Source organism: Lagopus leucura, unplaced genomic scaffold (genome assembly GCF_019238085.1).
Source record: "Lagopus leucura isolate 7727_CA_CO unplaced genomic scaffold, USGS_WTPT01 Super-Scaffold_100001, whole genome shotgun sequence".
NCBI lineage: Eukaryota > Metazoa > Chordata > Aves > Galliformes > Phasianidae > Lagopus > Lagopus leucura.
Genome location: NW_024962262.1, coordinates 51,380,594 through 51,400,360, shown reverse-complemented (window position 1 = coordinate 51,400,360; position 19,767 = coordinate 51,380,594).

Genomic DNA, 19,767 nt, shown 5'->3' with positions numbered 1-19,767 from the left:
TTTGTATTCCAGAATGAAAATTTTGTTTATGGTGCAAATCACTTATTTCTGTTGGCAAATTTAAAGTAACCTGTGAATTACTGTAAGGTGGATGTATAAATAACTGTGTCATAATACAGCATATCTCAGCGCTCTCAGGTCAATTTGATCAGTATTGCAAAATACTTGAATGAAATAAAACAATGGTGTAATACCAGAGCATTATGATTCATTGTGCATGGGAATTCAAACATATTAAAGAAAGCAACATCTTTATGATCTATATTTCTGTAAGTAAATTTACTGAGACAGACATTTCTAAAAGGGCAGGTTTTAATGGCTTGAACTTGACTGCACATTATGCATTTGAAAATGTGCACTCAATTCAGAGGGGAAAGGATGCAAAACGTGCACTCTAGTTAAAATCCAGAATTATTATTACTTCACTGCCAGCCACAACATCCTTGTGTTTTATTGTCATTTTTAGACAAATGCAGAGAGACATATCCCTGCCCAAAGCACTTACAGAAAGCCCATGGGCATGGTCCTACCATTGATAGCACAAAGGAGGAATGTTTTCCCTAAGTGGAGTGTCCTTGAATCAAAAGGGTAATCTGAGGATGAATCAATCAGTCCGTATGCTGTAATTTCAAGTACTGTGAACCTCAGTCTTGAGCTTTGCTCTTACCATTGCCTTCAAAGGCTGCAGTATGAGCCCGAAGTCATATAAAGTACATAAGAAGAAATAGAGGTGAGAGATAAATACATTATAAAGAGGAAGAATTCAGAACACCAGAGCCAGTCATAACGAAGCATTATTTTGAAGAAATTTATTAATAGAAAGTTACAGACCAGAGATGGACTAATGAGAGGCATTTTTTTCTCATGGAAAATCTGTTTCAGACTCTGTTTCCTCTCTAAATTAAAGAAAAAGTTGACATTCTAAACTTTAGCTGAGCCAAAAGAAATTCCAAAATATCTCTGTTCAGAAAACAAAGATTTCATAGAATCATAGGATTGTTTGAGTTGAAAGAGACCTATAAGGTCATCTAGTTCCAACTCCCCTGCTACAGTCAGGGACAGAGACACCTCCCATTAGAAAGAATGCGTCTCATAAAGATTAAAAAAAATACAGAATACTAAAGCAAGTAAATTAGTTTTAATATACACTAAAATGCATCCAGAAATTCTTATGTTTGGTTTTAACAGGAAAACATCATCAAACAGGATATTGATTCCAAAAGATTTGTGTTTCAATGGACAGCTTTCTCATCATTAGAGCTTCAGTAGCACTAAGTCTATGATTCTAAGTTCTATGATTCTATGATTCTAAGTCCTGCATCACTGAGGATCTTCCTCTGTCTTCATATGGAAAAAAGCTTAAAACATCTTCATCTCCATTGCCTGTGACAAATTTGAACATGAGAGCTCTCTAATTCTGTACACGCTATCCAAAAGTGAGAACCAGAACAGCCTGAACATCTTTGGGACATGGCACAATGAAAACAGAATCTATCTACCTGTTGTGAGCTTGGAATGTGTGGTGCTTCTTCATGGTGTGTTAGTCTGTCCAAAATCCTATCTTGAAGACTGTGCTGATGCAATCAAGACGAATCCAGCAAAACAATTAAATGCCAGCTAGTTTTTAACTACCTATTATATTTACATGGCTTTGGTAGTATTCTGCATGTACTGAGCCATAACTGTCCTGCTCTCCCTACGAAGAAGAAAATGTGACTGGTAAAGTCAGGAAGAAATGTTAAGACCATTTTTAATTTCTATCTTACTCTGTTTATTGTAGAAGTAGTTGAGGGGGTGGAAGGATCTCCTCAATTTTGTTACACAATACTTAGTGGGTACAACCGTATTAGCATTTGAGTTCCAAACGCAGGAATTGAATTTTCTAATTTTTCCACATACTGAATACTGGTTCTTGTCAATAAATTGTTCTTAGCATTTACACATATTTTCAAGTGAAATGAAAACGAAAGATGACCCTAAGGCACTCTTCAGTGCATGTTCAGACTCCATGACCAAACTAGAACTAATCCAAATAAAAAAATTTTTTTGAACAACATGCAGCTTGGATGTTAGGTTTACAGGAACAACTTTTGCCATGGAAATTGGTTTCTATTGCAACACTCTACTTATTACTGTGTGCGTGTGTTAATTTGATTTGAAGGGGAAGTTTTGTCTTTGAGAGCAATTTATCAATTTGTTTATAATCTATCAATTTGATTGTAAATTTCATATATAACTTAAACCTTTAATTTGAAATAAATCAACACTGGTCCTTGGAAATTTGCCTTTTTGTTCTCTCTGATAAAAACTCCAGAATAAGCAAAACATACTATTTGCACTAAGTATCTTTTGGTCTGGCTCTAAGGTAAACGTGTGTCCAGGTGGAATCCAGCTTTGCCAGGAAATCTGGTACAAGAATGAAATGATAAAAGAAGGAAGCAGATATCCATTGTTCCCAAGAAATGGTATATTTAGTTTGAAAGAAAAGCAGCCTGTTTATGGCTGCAGTGGAACTACTGAATTAATTGCTCTGGCAGACAAAGCAAGCTGGCTAGAGGTGGGACAAAGGGCAAGCTGTGCCCAGACACACACACTGAAATCAAACCAAAGCAAAAACAACCCTAAGCACCAGATAAATATTTGAGCAACCTCAGAGCAGTAGGATCGAGAATCATGAAAGAAGATTGATCGAAACTCAAAGAATACATATGAATAAAAAGAGATCAGATGGGATCAAATTTCAAATAATAATTACTATTTTGCCTGTACCATGTGCTCCTTATTTGTGTACCAATTTTCCTCCATTACTGTCTCCCTGACCAGGTAATTTCCAAACCAGCTGGACATGAGAACAGTACTGTAAACATGAATACTGCCAGGATGTGAACATACTTGAGAGATGTGGACATGTGTGTCATGTCTTCTGTTCTGGGGGAAGCCAATGACAAACCCAATATTGACAGAAATCTATGTGAGCACAAGCCAAGGTAAAAGATTTGGTGTATGCACTATCTTTAAGGAGCTTACGGAATTATACAGAGCAAAGAGGACCATAGAACAGGACAGAGTCAGCCTTCTGAAACTTTGTGAAAGAAATATTGAATAATAGTAAATAAAACAACAGATTGTAAGGAAACTCTGGAAATAGGTGTCCTAGTGCTCCCATGGTGTAGACTCCAGACTTTCCAGACTGCAAGATCCCAGAAGCCATGGCAGTGCATAACAGGTTTGAATCGAAGGTGCTGAATAGATGGTTTGCACTGTGCAGTAGTTAAACCACCTCTGTTTCTCAGCTTCCATCAAGCTTAGCATCCATGTTGCTCTTAGTCACTCCCCATTTCTAATTGGTGCTGTCTACATACTAGAAAAGTTGCATAGTTATACCAAAGAAGTACTAGTGATGCCCAGAGAAGTGTTTGTGTTGCAGGAGCGAAGGCTGTGATGGTGTTCATTATTGCTACAGCAGAGTTGCTCGCTGCCAGCTCCCCTTCAGTCTCAGGTTGAAAATTGCACAGCAAAGGGAGAAAGGAAGAAGCAGTAAAAAAAAAAAAAGCAAAAACAAACAAAGCTCTAGCAATCTTCCTTCTCCCAGACTGCTGCCTGCTATGTCCTTTCTCAAAACATGTATACACAGCTTTAATTAGTACATTATTACCCACAGAAGGGCTTCATTTCTTTGGTGGGTCAATGCCCAACCACTTTGTGCCTGGAGAGGCAAGCTATTTATTAATTAGAACTGCCCTGCAGTCTGTCACTCCTGTTCTGGTACATTTGTGCCATTCTCCAGCTGACATAGACATGATGTCACTTTCTTTCAAAGATGATTTTAAAGTTAGAAGACAAAATATAAAAATCAATCGAGTTACTGGAGTACTAAAGAACACGTTAGGCAAACTTCTAAAGGGTTGCCTAATCTTGCTTCTTCTGCAAGCAAGAGCCAACTCCATACTTGTCTTTCGGGAAGTCTTTTTGCCTTTAAAAGTTGCAATCACTATAAAATATCCTTGTTCAAACCTTGCAATGCATCAGTGTGCCAGTTGTGTTAATATATTATTGCAATTAGCTTTCACACAGTGCTTTTTCTTTTACCCATCGATCTGAAAGAATGTTACAAAAGAAATCACCATTGTTATCTTCATTTATACCATCCTGTTTCCTCCTGATCATTTATTTTTCATAAGATCATCTGTAGAAGGTTGGGAGATAGAAAGAGCTGTGTTGTACAATTATCTGCTTCAGACCATGCATTTGATCATGCAAGGGAAACAATCTAGTGCCCACAGCACACCATGTAGCTCCATCTGCCTCTGCTGGTGGAGTATCAGATGTGTGAAGCCATCCTGTGGTACTGGCAGCTTCCAGCATAACTGCTCTGTGCAATCTGTTTTCTAAAGGGATTTCATTTTACTTTCTCCCCAGCTACTGATACCAGCTTGTCATTGCAATCTGTCATTTTTATGTGGCTGTTATAATTCACTGAAGTCGCGTCTTACCATCCCTCTGACATTGCCTGTATTACCTGTGGAATGAGCGTCTTCAGATGACCCCAAAACTGAAATCACAAGGAGAAGAGTAATGGCCATTGATGGATCAGTGCTGCACTTTTCAACCAAAAGGAAGTTAAAAGGATATGTTTTTGTTCTTTATACATTTCCCCTGTTGTTGCTATCCAGTCATTGAGAGTACTCTCCAGTAGAAAAAAAAAACAAAACCTTTTAAGCATGAAGATGCTGACAAGAGTAGGGTCCTCTTCCCCATGTCCCTGACAGCTGTTACTAAACCCCAAGTTTAGACCAACAGAGTCAGTTCTTGTACCATGGATAAAGGCATGGATCTTTCTGTGAAACCTGCGTACATCTTCCTTATCTTTTCTCTGATATGAAAACATGTATGTATGTGTATTGAGTTACTGCTGGGGTTAGAAGCAAAAGCTTCAAAACTCAGACAGATTTACCAAAGATATGGCTTTCTGCAATTGAAACCTTCACTGAGGGTGCAGATTTGGTTATATTTGGAGTCACTGTGCTTGGGAAGTGACTTAAACTTTTAAGTGAGCTTGTAGTACTCAGCACTACAGATACTTAGTCCATCCAGGCTGCTTGCTGCGTGTGGATTTTCTCCTGAAAGGAAAGATGCTCTTAGCGAAAAGACTGAAAAGTTGTTTCTCTGTCTGTCACATTAAGATCTGGAATAAATCTTTCCCAAATACTTACAATTATCAGGCAAACCAATAGACAAACGGAGATTTCCAGAAAATGTCTACAGACTGCATTAAAGGTACAGCTCTGAAAACTGCTGGCAAGGGGTGGCCCACTGAACTCTCTCATTCTCTAAAAGAAAGTGATAAGATCCTGTTGTCTACTGGAAATGCTGTTTGGTCTATGCCAGCTCCACAGGCACCTTGGAACTACCCAAGAGAATGGTTCTCAAGTTTCAGTGTCTGGGAGTATCCTCTGGCACTGTTTAATCAACTACTGCAGACATAAACTCAGTGACTATATGTGAATTTTTGGGTGAATCTCTAATATCATTTCCAAAAACAGCCTGATTTTCACAATTTTTCATTAAAATATGTTCTACAATATGTGTTAGTATGAAAATTTGGTTGATTGGACATGTTATATTAGTATTTGTTAAGTTCTTTGTAGAAAGACACAGTTATTCAATATGGGAAAACAACATCATACTGCATGTCAAAGAAGTATCTTTCATCAGTAGCATTTTCCAGCATGAAGATTTTCATTATCCCATCTTTCAGAGGGCACATCATCTCCTCACATCTCACAGCCATCTCACCGAATATGAAGGTTTGAAGAAGGGGCTCAGTGGAAATGCGCTTACAGGAGCACAGGAGGGGAATTTTAGCACACAACTTTAGAGTATAAGATAACTATAAAAGTAGTTTTGTTAAATACAAACATAATTTTAGATGTCTTTGAATACAAGAGCCGTAAGTATTGCTTAATAAGGTATTAAATAAAGGGAAAGGGTCAGATAGATAACTCTGCTGATACTTCCTATTAGCTAAGCAAAACCAGCTTCAACTGTAAACTGTAGTTTATCACTTACAGTTTATCGTATTATTAGAGACATTAAAAGAAGAGTCCTGAGGCAGTTTTCACTTTGGTTGCCTGAAACCTTTAAAAACTGAGCACTGAATCTTAGGTAACCTAGAAAATATTTCTGCATTAATGGACTGGCTACATGTTAGTGATCTTTAAAAGTAAGAATTAGGATTTTGAAAAGTCATTTTGCTTTGCATAACAGTTATCAATGGATGTAAGCTGAAATACATTTGTACTTGTTTATTTATTGTTTCTTTACATGCTTTATTGTATTGTTTTTCACTCAGTTATTGTATTGCATAAAAATTAAAATATTTATGTGAAAAAGCTACTTCTCTGAGGAGTATTGCTCTTTCCTAGCTCTGTGTGTGAACTGTCATTACTATTACTCTGAACTTGCAGAAATGCTGTTTTCTAAAGAAGACCATAGCACTAAATCTGCAGACTGTGTACCAACACATTTAAAGGAGATGAAGTAAAAACACAAGCCATGTAGAACTTTGAGGTGATCAGCAGCTATATACAGCTGTAGGCTAGCTGCATATAGTCTCAGTCTCATTATTGTAAAATGTACTGAAAGTAGAGCATGGGAAAGGTCAGAACAGTGTCCTCCTGTTACATCACTTTGGAAGACCGTGGTGGTAGGAAGCAGCTCTATTCTTGCTCAGTGCTCCTGAAGATGATGATGGCACCAAATAAATGATGGCTTTCTGGGACAAAATAAGATGAAATCAGAATTATTTGCAAGAATTTCCTTCTCAGGAAAGGGAAGAAAATCTAGCATGGTTCAGAAAGTAATGAAGAGTGAAAAAGGAATCATCTTTCTGGAGAAAATAGGGTCTAAAGAGGGGGAAAAAAAAAAGATGAAAAAAAACCTAACAACACAGAAAATAAAAAACAAGCCAAATAAAACCTTCAGAAACTTCCCCAGTATTTTCAACATTTTTTCAGGAGAGGACATATTGCTGACTCTATCCACTTAGCCAGATTTTGGAAACATGAGCATTGAAAGTGCTGAAATGAACATTTCTGATCCTGCACTGTGACAGATACAGGTATTTTTGGAAGAACAAAATAAAAACTATGGTTGGAAGTAAGTGTACTCCTAAGCGTACTGAATAAAGATGTAATTGCAGAGAGCTGGGCCATTAGTTGTTAGAGTGTAACATCAAATGTCAGAGGTTATTCCCTGGCACTAACAGCTCTGGACTCACTTGCTCAATGAACTCTGTTTTCCTGCTGGGAAAATTAATTATGTGATTGTCTCTGCTTGAAATTAACAGTGTCCTGTCCTTCTTCAGATGAAGAGATCAAATGCTCCCACATGACTTGCAAGTACTCCTCTAAATGAGGGTCCCTGTAGACATAATTGCTTTACTTTAATGTGAGATATTAATTGTACCCATTTTCAGCACACATTGTGAATCTTCGCTTCTATTCCTCTTTTTTTAAACTGAGTCTTCATTAAACTTAATGCAATATAATACTTCTGAGGAAGTGCATCAAAACAGCTTGATGCAGAAGGCAAACTAAGTCTAAACAATAAATATTAAAAATGCAGTGGTTTGAATGATTTATGTGAATCTTGCCAATGCATGCAGACTCCATACACATGCAGACTCTGCATGAATGTCTCAACAGAGATGAGACCCTTTCTATGAGCACCCCACACTGCATGGCCTCAGAGCCCGCTTAACCGTGCAGGGAGGACCCTACACTGTCAGGAATCAATCAAAGAATCACAGAATGGCTTAGAGTGGTAGGGACCTTGAAGTCCAATCTGTTCCAGCTCCAGGCAGTGGGCAGGGCTGATCCCCACCAGCTTAGGTTGTCCAGGGCCTCATCCAACCCGGCCTTGAGTGCCTCTAAGAATGGGGCACCCACTTCTTCTCTGGACAGCCCGTGCTAGTGCCTCTTTGCCATTTGACTGAAAAAGCATCCAGTCAAACATCATTCCAGTTTGACTCTCTGAAAGGAGGTAGGAATTGATCACGGAATGATGCTGATGGGAGACACAAATGTCAAATCGAAAGGACAATCCAAAGCAGCGGCAGAGATTGAAGCCTGATTACATAAAACTCAATTATATGGATAGAAAATAATAAAAGCATTAAAATTAATTTGCAATCACTAATGACATTAACTCTTTTTTAGTTTGTTTTCCTCTTTGTTTGTTCTCTGTTCTGTAAGTTGAATTATTAGTTTGCAGTAACATCCTATGTGATGTCACTATGTTGATGAGACTATGTTTTATATTAGATATTATTTGCATCCACTGGTTCTCCTATCTGGATTTGGCTATAAAAAAAAAACTACCTGGGTATATGATCATTCCTTAACTTCTGTGGGTTGCATTTTGGTAAAAAAAATTTATTTTAAAATATATTAGCTAGATGATAGTAAAATAACACGTTTCAATAGAGCAGGTTTTTTACTTACACAAGAGTATATGAAAATGGGGAAGAAAAAAAAGAAAAAAAAAGATTTGAATTGCCTGCAGTTAAGTGCTTTTCACTTGTTTTTCTAAGGAAGCTCTTTTACACCCTGAGACTTATGAATCCGAGGATGTCTTCAAAGGCCACAGCATTCTACAGCATCATTCATCTCTGGCTACCTGACATCATCAGCTCTGGTCTTTTACTTTTGCTGTAAAAAATATCTCCTGCTTCCCCCATCACTCCCCAGAACAAACAAATAAAACAAACAAAAAGCAAACGACAACATAGAAAGTGAGATACAGGACAAACTGGCAAATGAGGCTTGCTCCTTCAGATCTTACCACAGAAGGTACAGAGTGTTAAGGGAAAACTCAGATGAACACATTGCAGTTAAGGTAATGAAGCAGAATCTCTTGAGGTCAAAGTGATCATAACCTCCTTGAAACCTTTGGAATTATGACAGCAAACAAATCTGAACTTCTGCCTCCATTTGTGTAAGTGGTTTAGTAACTATTTCCATCTGCTTGCTGAAAACAGTCTATTCACATTTATTCTGTTTTCTGTGAGGTGCAGTGTTTACTCTTACAGTACATTTTTTGCTCCAAATGGGACAGAGCAGACAGTAAGGAAGTGTTCTAAAGAAGAAAGTGAATACTAATCTTTCTAATAACATGCTGCAAATTAATATATTTATCTGTTTCATACCTCCATTACAGGGAATGTGTTCTTGTAACCCACAATTATCTTCTGATTTTTCCTTTCAGATCTTGAAATGACTAACAGTAACTGAACATTTAGCCCCTTGATGTTAATTTAGTCACATGAATACACACTAAAACTGCATGTGTACCTCTGAAGATGAAATGCAGGAGACAAAATTGAATTTCCTGCATACAATAAAATCCAATGTATTAGGCAGACAAAAAAACACAGTTGGCTTGGGACATAATTACACTCACCAAAATGGTGCAAACACCATTCTAGAAACAAAGAGAGAACATTTCAGTATTTCTGGAAATTGGCCAGTTTTGGAGCCTGTTAAGTAATGCAAAGGTGACATCAAAGATTTACCATCTCTTCTATTGCATGCAGTAAGGAGGATATGGAAAAGTGATTAGGAGATAGGTGTGGAGGTACATTATTAACACTGAAGTATAACAGACAGAATTCTACTTCACAGCTACGTAGATTCACGGAGTGAACCTATCTTAAAAGAATCCTACCTGCATCTCTGAAAATGAAAAATAACAGCATTATTTTCACATGGACATGAAAATCTTGCACAAACACTGAAGACAAAATGCCAAATGTAAATGCTGTCTAAGCTGACAGGCATCTTTGACCACATGGCATTCCTACAGAACCATCAGCAGACCCAGGCAGCAGGACTGATGGAGGGACGGCACAGTGACAGATGTCCAGACAAAGAGTCAGTGGTGGTCTGTCCTTTGTAGTCATGGCTTGTAATGGTGTGGTGAGCAGCACTAGGGAAGTAATCCTATCCTTGTACTCGGCACTGGTGAGGCCCCACCTTGAGTACTGTGTTCTGTTTTGGGCACCTCGGTACAGAAAGAATATCAAGGTGCTGGAGCAAATCCAAAGAAGGGCATCAAGGCTTGTGAAGGACTTGGCGAATATGCCCTATTACAAGTGACTGAGGGAATTGGGACTGTTTAGTCTGGGGAAGAGGAGGCTGAGGGGAGACCTTATTGCTCACTTCAAATACCTGGAAGGTGCTTACAGTGAGAGAGTGGGGTTCATTTCTTTTCACTGATAGCAGGTGACAAGACAAGAGGAAATGGCCTCAAGTTGCACCAGGGTAAGTTTAGATTGGATATCAGGAAACACTTCTGTACAGAAAGGGTTGTTAAGCACTGGAATAGGCTCCCCAGGGAGGTGGGTGAGTCACCATCCCTGGATGTGTTTAAAATCCGTTTGGATGTGGTGCTCAGGGATATGATTTAGTGGAGGGTTGTTGAGTTAGGGTGGTATGGTGAGGTTGTGATTGGACTTGATGATCTTTAAGGTCTTCTCCAATCTGAGAAATCCGATGATTCTATGATTCTAAGAGAAAGAAGATGAGAAGGCAAGAGAAGGTGTGCTGTTTGTGTGCTGTTTTTGCTTTCTTGGTACAGACATGAGACTTTTCTGTGCACACAAAATCTCTGCTGAAGCCAGTGATGGCTAATTTGCATCAGGACAGCAGGAAGTCTGAAGGATGTGTCATATTTCTTTTGGGGACTATCTTAAAAAGAGTAGGACACATAACTGAGCCACACTGACATTCTGCAAGACATAAACCCCTGTGTGTTTGCAAGCATACATCACAGATGCATCCTGCTTACCCTGAACCAGCTCAAATGTGTGGAGATGTCCACAGGGAATCACAGTAATCCTGTTTGCTTTAACATAGGATGCTGAAGAAATGCTGTTCTTTAAATGTTGACATATTCTTTGAACACTTGTCTCTTCAGTCAAACACAGTATGACAAACTCTTAAAAAGTGTGCAAAGGTGCTGAGCCTAATACACTTGCTTCGGAAAGGCAGTAGGAGAACACGTTTTGCCTCATGCCTGTGTGATCATAAGAGTGTGGTATCCATTCATAGTGACCTAGGTAAGCAAGAGGATTGTTTTTGTACATCTGTCCTTGATAATTATTTCTTTCTATACTTCAAGGGCTATTTGTATGTTTGCTCCCAACAACAATAGTAAGAACATGGAATATGGTACACTGGTACAAAAGAAATGGATAGGTATGTCACAAATCCAGGGGAACTGCCAACACAAAATTGTAAATATGTAAATAATTTGGTATGTCAGCTCTTAGAAAGACTCCCAGCTCCAAATAAAGGAACACGATTTAGTGATGGGACTTGATAGGTCAGACTGATGATTGGACTTGATGATCTTGAAGTCTTTTCCAATCTGTATGGTTCTATGATTACTAATTGAGATTTAACTTCCAAGCAGGCTACTAGATCTACTTTGAACTGAACATCTGGAGGGAGCCTGAGCCATGTGCTGCACTCAAGAATACTTGGTGAAGGCTTCTGCTGCATTGGACTGGAATAGCTCTCTATTATGGTGAGGGAATATTTGTAGGGGTTTCCAGTATATTTTTTTTCTCTCTGGTGATTTCAACATCATACAAAAGCATGAACTGGTACTTACTTTTCTGTCAGTTCAGGCAGATGATGAGATAGCAGCAGTTTCAGTTGTCATGTGCTGGCACCTGGCAATATCTGAAGGTGAACAGGAGGCCAGAAGTTCAATTGTAAGCTTTGAGCCATAAAAACCATGTAAGGGTCAGTGAAAATGGCTGTAAATCCTATAATCATTTTACTGTAAAGAGGTCTCTACGTTAATGACAACATGGTCCATATGTATTGTGGAATTGACCAGACTGAAGAAGGCAAGTTATACAAACATGGCATTCTCTCCCTCTTTTTGCACTAGAATATTCTGTACCTCTGCAGATAACTTATTATTTAAGGTGACAGGAAAAATAAGCTTTTCTGGTTGCCTCATAACAAGAAAAGCTGCAGGAAAAGCAGAAGCAGTGAATCTGAACAGTGCCAATGTAACAAAAGTTGGCCAATGTACAGCCATAATGATGAATGCTGAGAAGGCAGATTTAGTAAGATGTGTACGTATAATCTCCTGTCTGCCAGGTAACCTCCCAGCATTTTCTGAAATTACTAAAGAGCAACGAATGTATTTTACTACTCTGACAAGTCTTATCAAGCCAATACAATGCAACACCATATTCTGAGTTCTTACAGCTAAAAGTGTTCATTCCAGTGTCATAATGAAAATAAAACATTTTTCTCATGTTTAGTAAAAGCATTAAGTTGAACCTATACATTGAACATCTAAATAAGTCATATATACCACTCTGTTGTGTACCGTATGAAGTTCCTTAAAATTATAATTCTCAGAGTTACTCGTGTTGTGGAAATAATATTTATATTAAAACAACAAACTTTCATTTCTGAGTACCAGAATTCTAGCTTAGTATTTTGCAAAATTCAGCATAAACAGCATTAGAAAACCTATAATCAGTAGCATCAAAAATATAGAAATACTCTTTTCTCCAGCTGGGAACACTTGAAAAATAAATGCATAAATAAATAAATGCAGTAAATCTTGACACAGTTGTTCAGGGATATTATAAACACCAAGTTTCATTTGGGATGTAGACTGTCAGATCCCCTGGCATACCTTAACACAATAGAATGCACTTTTAAAATTACTGAAAATATCAGAGATTGAAAATGATCTTATTTTCTTACAAATGAGACAAAGATAGCTGTGAGCTTGGAAATTTTATCATTGTTAATATGAGCCTGGAATATATTTCTCTAGCATATACTTCTAGAACATTTTATAAACAAAATTATTCTGTAAGTATAGAGGACATATTGAGATATTGTGCTGAGCAAGATGAAGTTATAAATTCAGCAGCTCCGTAGAGGCAGGTGGAATTCTAACACTGTTTTGAAGAATCTTTTTCCTTACAAGTAATAACCCACAGGTAAAAAAAAAATAATAAAAAAAGATAAAATAAAAACAGAACTAAATAAATAAAAAAAAAATAAAGTTCATTCTAAAAGAAAAGTAGGCAGTCTCAGCAAGCATTCAGAAGATAAAAAATGCCACCATTAAGACTGAAATTTTCCATGTGCATCATAAGAAATGTTTTTGTCATCAGAGAGAAAATCAGTGATGTTAAAAAAGAGAAAAGTCCATTAATTTTATATCCTAGTCCAGACTCCTGAAACAAGACTCTATCTCTCCTCTGCCACATCCTGTTTCATTTGCTGGCCTTTGTTTCATCTGCTGTCCTTGAATAGGGTATGTTTCTGGGTGAGCAATTTTTTCTCATTTTATTAAAACTTACATCTTAAAAGAAAAACACAAAATAAAATCAGCTGAAACTTAAATATGTGAGTTTTGAATTTGTGGATGACCATCTTAATTTTTATTTTAAAAATTCTGTATATCACTTTGCTACATAAAAAAGGCTGGAAAGTGAAATGACCACCAGGCCTTGATCTTATGTCTGTATAATCACTATTCACCATATGGGCTAAGAGAATGGCCTTTATCAGAAATAACATATTTCACTCACAAAACAGCCTTAGAAGATGTTATCATTCATTCTGACAATGACTTGACCATATATTTCCTAGTGGAAGTACAATAATCATCAGTCTATGGATAGGAAGACTGACCAGAACTGTTACAGAGCACAGACAGGATTGGAGGACTGGTCCAGCTGAGATTTTATCTGCAGTTAGAAGATTTTGCTTTAAGGCCACCAATGGCAATGCAGCAGCAAACTTCTTCTATTGCTACAATTTAAACAAAACATAAATTTAGGTGGGAGTTGCTAGTCCTTTTTTTAACTGTTTTAGCTCTGCTCACAATGCAGACATACCCAGTAGGTAATTGTTTCTACATTTGTAATCAGCAAGGTTTGCTGTATCAGTAGCAGTTTTAATGTGCACCATCTAAGTCAATAAAACCTGGTTCTGCTACCGTGGCTCCTAGTTCTTGTTTGTTTGTGCTGTGAGGTGCCAGGCACCTAAGAGGAAACATGGAGAAGAAGTTCCCAGAGGGAATTCCATAAAAATAAAACATATGAAATCAGAATAATTCTTTCTGCCACAGGTAACAGTGAAGCAATACGTGGCATATAGCTTGACTTATAGGAAACTTTTAGCACAATGCCACATAGAGTTCACATAACCAAAGGAATATTTAGGTGAAAATACGATGGTTGTCAAACTCATGGGAAGACTCTACTTTGGGAATGATTAATGGGATCAGTCCCAAGTGAGTGATATTATCAGTAATTTTTTAAAGTGATGTAGGGGATTGAGTAAATAATGTGCTTGTTATATTTAAAGACACTGGTAAGCTGACAGTGTTGATAAGAAAGCAGGATCAGAGTTCAATGGGAACCTGGTGCACAGAGAAATGTTATAAAAATAGAAAAAGTACTATAAAATAAGGGCAAATGCCAGACCACGAGCTCAGGTAAGAATAATTAACTGCACAAATATAGAACATGGAACAAAGGATTTAGTCAGAACTCTGCAGAACTATACTTAGAATTGTGATTCATAGTTTGAACAGGAGTCGAAGGATTCTGTAAAGGCAAACCCCATATGATTGATCACCCATAGTAATTAATAAACTATCATACCTAACAAGAATTTTGAAGTAATCCTGTTCCTTTCAGTACTGACCTCTGATGAAGTACAGCCATGTTGAGCATTGAGCAATGAAATTCGAAGAAGATAGGAGCCATTTGGAAAGCTTCCCAGGCATAAAGTCCCAGAAAGACTAACAAAAGTGAAGAGAGGTCTAAAAACAGGCTGAGGAAAATCTGAGTAAGCTGGATATTAATGCTTGTTTCTTAATTAATTCAAGGATGAAAATTAAGGCTTCAGGTTTTGAACTTGGAAAGTTGAATTACTTACAGGAAAATACTCCCAGAGCTCTGCTGTAGATGAAAAGCCTTCTCTCTTCTGAGAACTTCAGTGAAACAGTTAGAAATGTGGCCAGATGGCCTATTCTATTTTTTTGTTAAATTCTCAGCTGATGCCCTTCCTTATCTTTTGCCAAAAAAATCTACAACTTTTATTTACTTGATTTTTTAGCTTTATAGTCATTAGGAAAATCCTATTTGATATCTTCATGTTACCACAACAGTGGGAAATGTCTCTAATTTGCTTTCTTGAATTCAGCACTTTGGGTCTGCAGTAAGAAAAGCCAGGTACTGATAATACTGTCAGTAGCAATGTCTTTTGGCTTCTGATCCAGCACCCACTAATTGAAGGAGTGATCTCCTGCTCAAGGGGATTGTTTCAATCTGTCCCTGAGTTCAAGCACTTATTTCTGCACTGTACTCCTTTCACATAACAGCCAGAGATGATTTCTTTGTCTTAAAAGTAACATGAGAATCAGAGAACAATTGAAAACTTCACCTTCATCCCATTCTGCATACTAGCTGCCTTCATTTTGTAAACATTTTGTAAACACGTGAAGCCTCCAGAAATGAGACATACATCTTGAATTCACAGAGCATATGGAACATAGTCCCACCTCCCCAGTGGAAGAAAGACAGCACATCCTGATTCCTTGTCTGCAGCCTAAAAGCTACCCCTCAGAAGAGTCTGTTATATCAGAGGTGATTTCTAACATGATGACACACACCTGGGAAACACAGTATTTCTTTCCTAGCATACAAAAGTCCAGGTAGTAAACTGCACATTTTTCAGTGGATAGTGATACACAAACTACATTGTTCTGGCATATTGATTAAGGATATAGGGAAATAGGACACAGGGATGTAAAAGGAGATGCTGATTGCCCAGGTTTCCTCCTCCAATAAGCAAGGTGTGGGCTGAGAATGGATGAGGTTACCTTGATCTTGTCCTGACATAGCCTTGGCATCTGGCCAGTGCTTGCACCTGGGCCTAGGGGCTGGGAATATTCCCAGCTTCTGCAGTACAGACACAGCTACTAAGATCTGGTTTTACTTAGGAATAAGTCATTATACTGGAAGAAAAATCTGGGTATGTAAATGTGACTCCGAGCATGCAACATCCCAGCTCCCCCAGAATTAATAACATTGTAGTTCAGTTGCAATATACTCTTGAAAAAGCCTTAAGTCACTCAACACGGATGGTAATAAATAATACTCTTTACTGCTAGCCTTTTATTCTTTGGAATGCATAAGGACTTACATATCAGAGGCAGGTAAAGGGAAGAGAAAAGGAAGGCTATGTTGTTTCCCACTGATATTCACAGTATAATGTACTTTTCTTTCTAGGAGAAAGAACATATGTTTGTTTCATTCATTTAATGGCTATGTTTATCCCAGATGCATTTTAGTGTCCCCTGATACTTTGCTCCTGTGCCATCTCTAACTTCTCAAAATGGTGAAATGTGTACCAGCATTTCCTATCTTGCATAACTTCTTCCTCCATGTTTTCTTTTTTCTTTCTGTCTTCTCTACTGGACCATTTTACTACTGTGACTCTTGATGGACTCAGCAACTCCCTTTCAATCAAATATCAGCATGACCAGTATTCATCCATAAATAACTAAGAAGTCACATCAAATCCCACCACCAGTGACCAGTCACCATGGTATAACTCACATTTTCCCATGACAATTCTCTTTCTACAGGGCTTGCCTTTCCATGGTCTCCAGAGGGATTTAAATTGCCTTTCAAAATCTAGAGTTTTCTTTGCCCAGGATTTTCAAGAAACTCAGAGTCTGATACAGGTTTGCATTCTGTTTTTCCTATTTGCATCATGTTATTCTACATTGTGAAGAAAGAGGAATAGATCCAGTACTTGGCATCTATTAAGCGTCTGTATTCCAACTAACCATTAATCAGGATTAAGACTTCTTGAAATTATATCTTATTGCTGAGGAAAATAATTACCAATGATTAATCATATGCTTCTTTCAGATACTTAAAAATTAATCGTATGCATTTACCAGATGATCTAAGGAGACTTGTGAAATATTTAAATTGCATTATACCCCAGGATCAATTGAGAAATGTCCAAGTTTCTCATAGGCAAATTAATGTGTTATTGCAACTCCTCTCTCACTCTACTCATGTTAGTTTTTGTCCCTGGTTTATTTCACCTAGCAAGATGACAGCGCACTTCACTGACACAAGTCAGATGCAACACATACGATTTATACTCACATGCACTCTAAGCAAACAGTGTATTAGCCTACGTCTAATCAGTATTCTTGGGGGAGGTAAAATAGGGCAGGCCAGCTAAATTAGCTTGGGTAAGATTATGCAAATTCAAGGAAGGGTCAGCTAGGGTAGGAAAGGTGATACAACCTGTCTCATTGATGGGTCCTTTTTTGATGGGGTCTGAGGGAGGAAGCTGCAAGCTGGGGGAGTCTCAGGCCAGTTGAAGGAAGCTCTGAAAGCTGTCCTCCCATCCTGGTTTTATACCCTTTTTACATGTGGTTTGCCATGACAAGCAAGATGGGGGAGAACTGATACAAGGTATGCAAACTAAGTTACCAACAGGGCTGTATAAAAAACATGACTGTGCAGAAAAGCAGAGAAACTTCAGTTGTTTTTTTAGGATCCAGTTTTTTCAGTTCCAAAAACATGAGGCATTGTTTATGGGTTAATCATCACAGTTTTATGATCTCTGTGTTTTTGCCAGGGACAATAAGTTGTCTTTTCCCTGACATCTTCCTGTCATGGTTCAGGCCCTTGACATGAGTAGTATGTCCCGCATGGTTAGGCACAGGTAGGCAGGGGGAGTGACAGAGGCAATAGCTATGGACTTATCTGGCCTGCACTCCTTGGGGAAAGATCTCATTAGTGACCAGAGGACCTCTACTGGACCTGCACTCTGTCCCATTCTCCAGCAGTGCCTATCCCCTACTTCAGTAGGCTGTGCTTGGGCCATATTCCACAGTACTTAAAACAATATTTCCCTTGCAGCATCCCAAAATTTAGTTTACTGATGCATAGTAAAGCAAGCAAGCTGTATCAGCAGGACATTTTTGTAGGTTGTAGAACTACAACCCCATGTTTGTGAACAGGGAAGAGCAGCAGTGTGGGATAGCATAGCTATGGGAGGATCTGACCAGGATATTCTGCACCCAGTATCATTCAAGACATTTATCATTTGAGTGGGTTACTAGGTAGAGCTACAGATCTTTTCATTTCTACTTGATGCCTCATACAAATGAGCCTGATGTTGTTCTGCTGGGGAAAAAAGATGTATCAAAAGAGTACTACATCCCCATCATAGGCATTCATAAGAACTCTTCTGCACATTGGCCATTTCTATTTTACAAGTGACCTAGATAGAAATTTCCCTCTAATTTCACATGGAAAGATTGATCATAATGTTTCTGGGAAGTGAGTGATGAAGCTGAGTCTTTCCAGTTAAGCCACTGGGTTGAGGAACATGCTGTATTTCAAAATTCAATGCAATGAACCTAAGCATTAACAATTTATAAATCATAATAATCCATTCTAAACCCAAAGGCTAATTAAACTAAACATACTGAACTTGCCTGTAACTAGAACTGGTTGCATGTCATTTGAATAGAAAAACTGCAAAAAAAGTATTTGCATATCCAGAAAAATTAACACCCACAAAATATTTAATAATCAAGTGAGCTGTAGTTTTTGAGTACTGGAAATAACATACGAGAATTGAAAAAAAATCTAAATAATAATTATGCAAAACACATTTTAACTCCAGAAGAGAACTTATTAAATAACACTGAACCTGAAGTATAAGATAAAAATACACGAGGGTGTTTTTTGTTGGTTGCCAATATCAGAAGCATATATGGTACTGTTTCTAATTCTTTAGGTACAGTATATAGTACTCAGAGCATTGTTTCAACATAATTTTGTTATCTTTTTTTCTTCTTGTGTAAGACATTTTTGTCTTCCCCCAAAACAAGTATTTTCTGTTTTTTACTTTACAAGTCACTTACATTGCCGACTCATTTATAGACAATAATTAGTCTTCCAAGGGAACTTGGACCCGATTCAGCTGTTTATTTTACATAAGGAACACGGAGTGAAGAGATTTTAACAACAGATTTTAACACTCAAATGATTACAACTTCTGTAAAAAATGAAGTCTTGAGTCTAAGCTATGTTTGAAGATGCTGTGTTACTGTGTTAAACTTCAGTGACTTCATCAGTGTTTGTAGTATTAAATTGTCAGGAATAAGCATACTTCAGGTAAGGTCTGAAGGGAAATACTGAATAAAATAGATAAATACCAAGTGGGACCACTGTGAATGCCATTTAGGTGAATGCAGATCTGTTCTGATAGAAAATTTACATGCAGAAACTCCACAAGGAGGTGTAATAGCACTCGAGAGTATTCTCTGGTGCATTATTTGCCACAGTTGTCATTATTCTTGAATGGTTTTATAGTTACTTACTGATAAAGATATTTGTGCTTTGTAAGTGTTTGTAAGATTTGTTAACTGCTCAACTGCTATTGTTGGGGGAAATGATAGGAGCCATTGAGAAAAGTCAGATATTGAGAGTCTTGGGCAAGGGTCTTCTGAGTCCTCTCTAAACAGTGGCCTCTCAAACAATAAGCTTCCAAGGTAGTCTTGAGCTCAGACAAGCATTCTCCCCCTGTTTTACCAGGTTTGTATCTCACAGGCTTGCCATACTAGGAAAAAGAGATAAAGAAAATAAGGGGATAGAAAAAAAAAGGAAAA